The 9,766-nt window shown below is 50.3% G+C and overlaps 1 pseudogene; it reads right to left on the reverse strand.

Annotated features, from left to right (window-relative positions):
* Nucleotides 1-6,731: 6,731 nt before the first annotated feature.
* On the reverse strand, nt 6,732-9,490 carry LOC123153311 (uncharacterized; annotated as a pseudogene).
* Between the last annotated feature and the right edge of the window lie 276 nt (nt 9,491-9,766).

Below are 9,766 nucleotides of genomic sequence, written 5' to 3' on the forward strand. Positions count from 1 at the left end.
CCTCTCACTCGGGGGCTTAGCTGTAGTCCAAGCACTCGCCTAAGTTATAAAAATCCTACCGAGTGAAGAGCAAACCTCTCACTCGGGGGCTTAGCTGCGGTCCAAGCACTCGCCTAAGTTATAAAAATCCTACCGAGTGAAGAGCAAACCTCTCACTCGGGGGCTTAGCTGCGGTCCAAGCACTCGCCTAAGTTATAAAAATCCTACCGAGTGAAGAGCAACCCTCTCACTCGGGGGCTTAGCTGCGGTCCAAGCACTCGCCTAAGTTATAAAAATCCTACCGAGTGAAGAGCAACCCTCTCACTCGGGGGCTTAGCTGCAGTCCAAGCACTCGCCTAAGTTATAAAAATCCTACCGAGTGAAGAGCAATCCTCTCACTCGGAGGCTTAGCTGCAGCCCTGTGCTCGCCTAAGTTACAAAAACCCTACCGAGTGAAGAGCAAACCTCTCACTCGGAGGCTTAGCTGCAGCCCTGTGCTCGCCTAAGTTACCAAAATCCTACCGAGTGAAGAGCAAGCCTCTCACTCGGAGGCTTAGCCGCAGCTCAGTGCTCGCCTAAGTGGACTAAAGAATAAGTCGATTGCAGTAAAGGCGCCTTGCTTTGAACCTGCAAAAGACATTTCGAGCCAAAGGCAATCATATTCAAGCACCAAATTCAAGTTTGAATCGATATCTAAAGGAACCGAAAGTGCTCAGGCATTAAGCCTGTTAAGGTTTATCGGTTACAATTCCACTCGGCATACCGAGGCAAATTTAAAGAGTCGGGCCAGAAGAAGTTTTTTACCCCTCCTGTGGAGGGCTGGAAGGTGCAACGAATTCATCAAGGTCAATTCCGTCGGCGATCCGAGTGGCAGCTGCAAGGAAAGTTTCCATAAAGGACCTGAAGTCGTGTTTCTTGGTGTTGGCCACCCGAAGAGCTGCCAGCTTCTCTTCTCGCGCATCTTTACAGTGGACTCGGGCCAGACACAGAGCAACATCTGCACCACACCGAGCCGAGGACTTCTTCCATTCCTGCACTCGACCAGGGATCGTGTTCAAGCGGGTCATCAGCGACTCAAGGTCATTCTGAAGTGTCTCCTCAGGCCAGAGCGTCGAGTCGATGCGAGATGTGGCGGCCTTCAGCCTTGCGAGATAGTCCACAACAGCTGCAACACGAGATTCCAGTCGGAAAACATCCATGGCAACTTCGTCGTTCACCGGAGAATTGACGGGGTCGAGGTTTGGCTCCAGTCGGCTGGTTTCTTCTTCAAAGTTTTGACAAAATTCTGCAAGGATGATCACTAAGTCAAGGAGATGGTCGAATGCAAAAACCACAATTGGAAATGTTCGCCAAGCATAGAGGTTTGCCTTCAAGCATAAGAAACAGCTTCTTGGCAAGACCACTCAGGAAGGCCTCCAGATCAGTTTTCTTCCCAGTCAATTTGCTGACTTGGTCGGTCAGGGCAGCTTTATCAGTTTTCAGTCGACTGACCTCCTTGTTGGCGATCCCAAGAGCAGCCTTCAGATTGGTATTGTCTTGTTCAAGCTTGGTGACTGAAGCTAACTTCTCGTCAGCAAGCTTGATCTTCTCAGCTAGTTCAAGGTCTTTCTTCTGTTGGGCCTCCCTTACCTTACTTGCAAGTTACAGCAAGATTAGATTTTAAAACAAGCAAGGGGAAAAGCAGTCGTCAGGATCTCACCAAACATACCTTCGGTCTCCTCCTTTGCCTTTGTCAGCTTCTCTTGAACCAGCTTCAGGCTCAGCTCGAGTTGAGTGTGCTTGTTTTCCAGCTCAGAGTAGCGAGCCACAAGATCACAAGAGTTCTGCGAAGAACCAATCGACTAAATGTCAAATATAATTCACTTCCGAGTGAAAAAGGAAAAACACACGTTTCTAAGACTACAGTCGAATACAAGCATTCGACCGTAGTCTCGGGGACTACACCCAGTGGGTGCACTCAGCGTGCCCCCACTAATTCTGTTGAAGACAAAGTCGACCAGTCGACCTCAAAAAAAAAAGAGCGAGATGCATTCTCTAAGACTGTGATCAACTGCAAGCAGTCGACCACAGTCTCGGGGACTACACCCAGTGGGTGCACTCAGCGTGCCCCCACCGGTTTGTGAAATCCAGTCGACATAGTCGACTGACAGAAAAATTGACATCATAAAGCCTAAGGCCGACTGCCAGCAGTCGACCTTAGCCTTGGGGACTACACCCAGCGGGTGCACTCAGCGTGCCCCCGCTAAACACGGAGTCTAATCGACACACCCAGTGGGTGACTACTATAAATTCCGGAAAGGAAAAGTTTTTGGTTGCATATCCAACAGAACAAACGGTGGTCGACTGACCTGAACATTGCTTTGGAGGGCAGAACTGGCGTCATAAGCTGCCTGGCTCGCATCCCGGATGGTCTTCAACTGCTCCATCATGATACCCGCCTGGTGTATCGCTTCCTTCGCCGCGCCAGCTTGGTCCTCCGGGACGTGGTGCGTTGTGAAGAGGAGGGCTGCTGAGCACTCGTCAATGGATCTGCGAAGGACACCGTGTGTCGAGTGGTGTTCCCTTCCTCCGCAGTCGGAATCTCAGGCGCCGTCACATCCTAAGGCACCTTACTGGTGGACGCTTTCCGACTCCTCCTGCGCTTCAGTGGTTCTTCATCCTCATCATCATCAGGGAGATCGATAACAACATTGGGTGGAGCTATGGAGAAGAATCAGGATCAGAAATCGCGAGTCAGTCGACTAAGAACGACGTTAAGAATACAGTACCTGGTTTTGAAGTTGCTGCGTCCTCCATCTCGTGGTCATCAGCCCGGGCTGAGGTTTCAGAAGTAGCAGCACTGCAACTCCAAAGGATCAGTCGACTAACTTCAGCGTCGACCAGAGACAAAGTTCACACAAAATAAGAAGACTTAAGCAGCACGGTTACCCTGATATGGTGGGGATGGACACCTTCATCTTCGGCAGGAGCTTGATCGGCTTCGACAAGGCTGCTCTGGGCTGCTTCGGCGCCTTTTCAGTCGGCACCGGAGAGGTGGTCCGAGGACGCTTGGTCGACTGAGCGACGGTCGCAACCCCCTTACCACGTTCAGTCGAAGGGTCGTGGACAAGCTTCGACCGCCTTTCCGAGCGCGGTGGTACGACCTCCTCCTCCTCTTCTTCCTCGTCTTCAACGTCATCTTCATCACCGCCATCATCGTCATCATCATCATCGCCCTCTGCAACGTCCGAGTCCCATTCCTCCTCGTCCTGGCTCTCGCCCCCACTCGCCTCACCCTCCTCAGTCGGAGTTTGTGCCCCATTGGGCATCGAGTACAGCTCGGTGAGGGCCTAGCAGATATCAAGACAAGAATCAGTCGACCAGTCGGCAGAGTAAACAGAAATGAATGCGACAAGAACGCAGTGGAGAGCAGAGCAAGTGTACCTTGTTTGGATCGCTGTGGTGGTCGAGTGGAGGAATCCTTCTGGCTCCGCGTGGGTTGTCCTTGTTCCCGGTGACGGCTACCATCCATCTTTCCAGAGTGACATCGTCGACTGCTTCTGGATGGACTCGAGTCTCGTCTTCAGTCCCACAGTACAACCACATGCAGTGGCTCCGGAACTGAAGGGGCTGGATGCGACGCCTGAGGAAGACCTCCAGGAGGTCCATGCCCGTCACTCCCTCCCGAACCAACTGCACCACGCGCTCCATCAACATCTTCACGTCAGCTTTCTCCTCCGGAATCAACTTCAGAGAGGATGGCTTGTTCACTCGGTCCATGGTAAACTGTGGGAGTCCACTCGACTGCCCCGACGTCGACTGGTCCTGGCAGTAGAACCAGGTCGACTGCCAGCCTCTGACTGACTCGGGGAAGGTCATGGGCGGGAAAGTGCTCTTATTCCTCACCTGGATGCCCAGACCCCCACACATTTGGACGACTCGGGTCCTTTCATCGCCTGGGCTCGCCTTCTTCACGGTCTGAGAGCGACACGTGAATATGTGCTTGAATAAACCCCAGTGCGGTCGACAGCCCAGGAAACCCTCACACATGGACACGAACGCGGCAAGATAGGCAATAGAGTTTGGGGTAAAGTGGTGGAGCTGCGCTCCAAAGAAATTCAAGAAGCCACGGAAGAAAACACTCGGCGGCAAGGAAAATCCACGATCAACATGGGTGGCCAAGAGCACACACTCACCCTCTTCTGGCTGGGGCTGCCACTCCTTCCCCGGAAGCCTCGCAGCTCCATGAGGGATCAAACCCTCGTTGGCCATGTCGAGGAGGTCATTCTCTGTGATGGTCGACTGGATCCAGTCTCCTTGGACCCAGCCCTTCGGCAGGCGGGATCTGGACGAGGACCCTCCGCGGGTGGTAGATCTCCCCTTTGCCTTCTCCGACGCCGACGCCTTCTTCGCACGTTCCAGCGCCGCCGTCTTCTTCTTGGCCATGGTTGCCGGCGAGATGCGCGAAGGGAAGTTGTGCGGGGGCGAGAGCGAGCGCGCTGGGCGGGGACGAAGGGAGCAGAGAGAGAGAGAGAGAATGCTGAGGCGCAGCACAGAAATCCCCGCCGGGTGCATTTATAAGGTCCCTTCCGAGTGGATGACAGGTGGGCCCGGTCGATCTAATCATATCCGGGAGCAGTTATGCAGACGGGATACATGGCGAAAAAAGCGGCGCGGAGATCGAGGCGTCTATGTCCCGTCCCATCCGAACGCCGCGGTCCGCTCCACTTCGCGCGCGTCCCCAAATTTCGCATCCCGCGGAATCCGCGAACGGCAGATCAGTCTGTCAGACGCGGAGTTTCCCGCGATCCGTCGCTCGGGGATCGTCGAAGCCTGAAAGATCACTCGACAAAAGAAGAGAATGAATCGAGTCAACTGAAGACAAGTTGCTCACCAACGACGAAGAGATTCTTTGGTCCAGAACAATGCACGACCAGAGCGCAAAGGTTAATCGGAAACGACATCAACTCCTTCCTCACTCGAAGCCTTGATCCATTCGGGGGCTAATGATGGGGTCATGTACCTAGGGTAGGGTCACGAACCTGATCTAAGTACCTTACCCAAGGACACCCTTAGAAGAAGTCGCCTTCCAGTCGACCAACGAGGGACTCACTCGACTGACTTGAAGGACTCGACCACGAAGACTCACTCGACCACCAGGAGGTCAAGAGGCACTCCGCACTGCAACGGCCTGTAATTAAGTAGGCTTTATGATAGTAAAGACACTTTATGTGGGGCGTTACCAGTAACGCCCCAGACTTAACTCACCTTAAACCCTCTCCTACGTGGGCTGGCTGGGGTCCTGGCGCACTCTATATAAGCCACCCCCCTCCACAGGCAGAGGGGTTCGGCACCTTGTAACTCATATACTCATAATCCACTCGACCGCCTCCGGGCTCCGAGACGTAGGGCTGTTACTTCTTCCGAGAAGGGCCTGAACTCGTACATCCCTTGTGTTTACAACCTCTCCATAGCTAGGACCTTGCCTCTCCAAACATACCCCCCACTCTACTGTCAGGCTTAGAACCACGACATTGTCCTCTCCGACTTCTACCACCCGGATCTCCAACCCGAGCTCCGTCGTTCCCAGCGGGCGCCATCGCGCTCCGTAACAAACATGCTGGCTCCCTTTGCGGGCGTTGGTCCCAGCGGCAGGCCGACTCGGTTCATGGAGCCTGCCATGCGTCCATGCATGGTCTTCTTCCGCGACGCGCGGGCGAGCGAAGGTAGGCAGCGGGCGCCATGGCATTTGTGAGTCGAGCTTGTGGCGTCGGGGAAGAGAGGCGACGGAGGAGATCAGGACGGCGGCATGCGTTTGGTGGCGGATTGGGCTCGAGTCGTCCACGATGGCGCTTGGTGCGTCGTGCGTGGCTCGTGGAACGCGTAAAGGGAGTGCTTACGACTGTGCGTGGGACAGCAGGGCCGGCGAGAGGCGTAATTTAGATGGATTTCCGGTCGAGCCTTTCATCTTTTAACAATGAAATTCTGTGTGAAATCCGGGTCGGGGCACTCATGACTTCGTATTGAAATAGTTCTCGTACTATGATTATGAATAAAACACTACGTCCTCTTGATGTATCAACCAATTACGAAAACGTGGGCTAGTTGGGTGGAAACATATATGGGCCGGTGTGATAGACGGGCATACGTGACTATAATAACTTGCAGAAAAAATTTATAATATATATAGGTAGATTAGTACCACCTTGGATTTGGATTTTGGAAAAAAATATGGACATATTGAAAAAAACTGAAAGCGTAAATTCACCGGAAGAAGCGTATTACGACGGTGAACCCACGGAGTCAATCCGTGCTTTATTATTAAATTAGGAAATTAGGGATTAGGGATTAGGGATAGACTAGCACAGATCCCCGTGCGTTGCAACAGGAAGAAAAAAATCTCACTCGCCCATATGTAGCCTCCAAGTCTTAGGCAGGACCGCCAATTGTGTGTAAACAACCCCACCATGGCTGCGATGTGAGACACGCCGGGACGTCCCAGCAGTAATGCAAGACACATCTGGCCTTCTCCCGCTAGAGCAATTCCACCCCTCCACCACAGGAACTCTGGATCATCCTCCCTCGCGATCCATGCAGCAGCACCAACAGGACGCACGCCTAGCATAGAGAACCCAAGAATTACATAGGGAGGTTAGGGTATAACAACCGAGGATTCCTTGCAGTCCTCGGATGAGAGAGGAGGATTTATGGGCGTTTGAAGAGCTTGAAGAGTTCTGTCCAAATTAGCAAGAAAAAGAAGGGGTTCAAGCCGACTAATAAGCCTTGTATGGAACCAAGGTAGCAATATCTCTCACTTTCCATCTTTAGTAGAAGCACACAAAGCAGATTTAACAGTTGATTTCACATTTCACTTACTTTCTACTGTGTAAGTAAAAATGGCTACTCCAATAAGTAACAAACTATTAACTTCATCTAAAAGTTGCACATCGAGACTGATTTATGGTGATTGCAAGTTTTATTCCGCTACCTTGAGCAATTATTATCCAAAGACGCATCTTATATTTTAAAATTTGACATGGATAATTACTATTTTCTTGAACCCGGGACATTATTCTCATGTACTTGGAACAATATTCTTGAAAAGAATGCTTGATTTACTAACAATCACATGGCGATGGCTCAGTAGACTTGATAAACAATTGTTATTGTCCAAGTCGAGGAGCTAGCACAGGATGATGTGAGAGCCGCATGGACAGATAATCATTAATTGTATCTACTGGTCTAGTAGCACCTGACACCGTCCCAAAGATCTCAGTTTCGGGTATGATGCAATGAAGCCTCTATGGTTACCCTGGTAAACATGTAAACATGATAAATCCAAAAATGCCTAACCATTAATACATTGGCAGCCTGCAAGTATTTCTTAGCTCTAACCCTTCATGTTCAACAGCATGCTCTGGGCAACACCTCAGAAGGTGCTAAATTTGTGCAGGACAAACAAAATATAGAGCTAGTAATGCCATTCAACATTATTAATTGGTTTTTAGTTCTAGAGATATAGGATTATCTTAGAAAACCTTTCACTGTTGTTTCACTAACCTGTTGTTCAATATTCCAGAAGCCATAAAGACGCCGTAGTAGCCGTTGGCAGCATTGTAGCCATAACTTGTATTTCCATTTGAATACACCTTCGGACAACAATATAATTAAATGCATGTTAGCCATAATTTATCCTCGAGTAGATAATAGTTCACCAGAAAAAAATGTGTAAGATGTAACCTACCGCACGAACACCTTACTTGATAGGTTATACTTGCGTCCAGCGAACACCTTGTTTGATGATTAAGTAGAAATATAATCTCCGGCAGAAATCATCAACATTCCCTAAAAAACTCAATATTTCTACATATAAATAATTATCATATTACAACCTGATCAGAGAACATGAAGCAGACCATAATTGTGAAACACTGAAGATTATGTGGCCTTGTTGATTCCAGCGTGAAGGGCAAGGAGCAGAGGGGCATAACTGGTGGTTGTCGTCGGGCCATCGTCTATGATATGGCCTACCTGCAAGTCGTTGGGAGGGTGTCGTAGATGTTGCTGCAAGTTCCGGCTCCTCTGCTGCGGCTGCGGGAGCTCGGCGCGTCGCATCTATAACCAACATTCCACTGGGAACAACTTCAAAAGTCCAAGCAAGATTTTTTTCACGCATGCTTTTGGAATTGGTTAACATAGAGGCCTAGGCACATATTTGATAACACAAAAACACGGAGACAACCATTACCACTAATAATGAGTGGAAGGTGATTTAGTTTCTAAGCATAAAATTAAATTAGCTTAACCGATCATGCTTATGCCTTTCATTTAGCAAAAACTCCCTCTGTACCATAATGAGTTGAGCTCCTAGAACGACATCTATTATGATACAGAGGGAGTATAATTCTTGTGTATTTGGTGCCTGAAACTTGTACCAACTAAAACTATTCTCGGAAGACAGTTTTGAACATCAATTTTTAGTCTAATGGATAACGATAAAGATTACAATAATTTAGATGCATATATTTGGTGCACTTAATTCATCTCAGAGAAACTCACAATTCGCTGGAAAAATAATGCCAAGCCCAATAGTACTGAGCCATACCATTCAATTTCTGTTCTTGATCTCACCCTGCCGTCATCTTTGCTCTGGCCGAGCTCGCCGTAGTAGTCCCTCACCAACGATCTCAAACAGTACTGCCCAGGTCACCTCACCAACCAGAGAGACACTTGATCATTGTGTTCATAGATGAGTTGGATGAATGTGAAACTGAACCCAGTTGAAAAATAATGAAAATCTGAACTAAACTGACCCAAAATCAAATCTAAGCCTTTCTATGCATGGCAATGGAGATGAGTTGGATGAATCCGCAACTGAATTCAACTGAAAAACAATGAAAACCTGACCAAAACTGAACCAAAATCAAAATTGGAATAATGAAAATCTGAACTAAACTGAAGAAAAATAAAAATCAGAGCCTTTCTGTGTGTGGCAATGGAGATGAGTTGAATGAATCTGCAACTGAATTCAACTAAAAAAATTATGGAAACCTGAACAAAAGGGAGGATCGTATACAGCTACATAATTTTAATCTGAGTGGAGTTGGTCATGCCGCATGCAGACCGTGGCGTCGTGCTGCTGTGTGCAAACCATGGTGTTTCGAGTTGCTGCCTCTATGCCCATAGCTCTACGGGTGCCTGCAGCAGCGCAGCCATCTCCTCATCGGTGATGGCGCCCAGCCGCACGAGCTCCACGTCAAACACCTCAGCCATCCACTCCTCGCACACCACCGACTATACCAACGACGTACGGCAGGTCGAGCACGCCGCCGACATCGTCCTGCATGGATGCGTGTGTCGGGGACTTGCAGGTAAGGAGCTCCAGTAGGAGCACTCCCAGGGAGTAGACGTCCGCCTTCAGCGTGGGCTGCCATGTGTCCAGCACCTCCGGGGCGCGGTAGCCGCCGGCGCCTGCGATGGCGAACGTGCGCGCAGATGGGGTGAGTCGGGGAGCGCGTGCATGCTCCCCCATCTCCGCCGATCTCGGCCGCGCCTATTGCTGCTGCTGCTGGCGGCGGCGGCAGCGGTTGCTGCTACATAATGGGATTGTCTTCGGGCCCGGTGATGGATCGCGATGAAGACGGGGAGGAAGGCTGGCGAGGTCCGGATGGCGCGGATCCGGCTGCAGGAGGTCGATTCCGGCCTGATCCGGGCGAGGCGGCGTTAGTCGTTGGCCATGGCTGCTCCTGTAGAAGAAGTGAGAGGCAGTCCTTGTGTGAGAGAGAGAAACAGAGGGGAAGGAAATGGA

Source organism: Triticum aestivum, chromosome 7A (assembly GCF_018294505.1).
Source record: "Triticum aestivum cultivar Chinese Spring chromosome 7A, IWGSC CS RefSeq v2.1, whole genome shotgun sequence".
NCBI lineage: Eukaryota > Viridiplantae > Streptophyta > Magnoliopsida > Poales > Poaceae > Triticum > Triticum aestivum.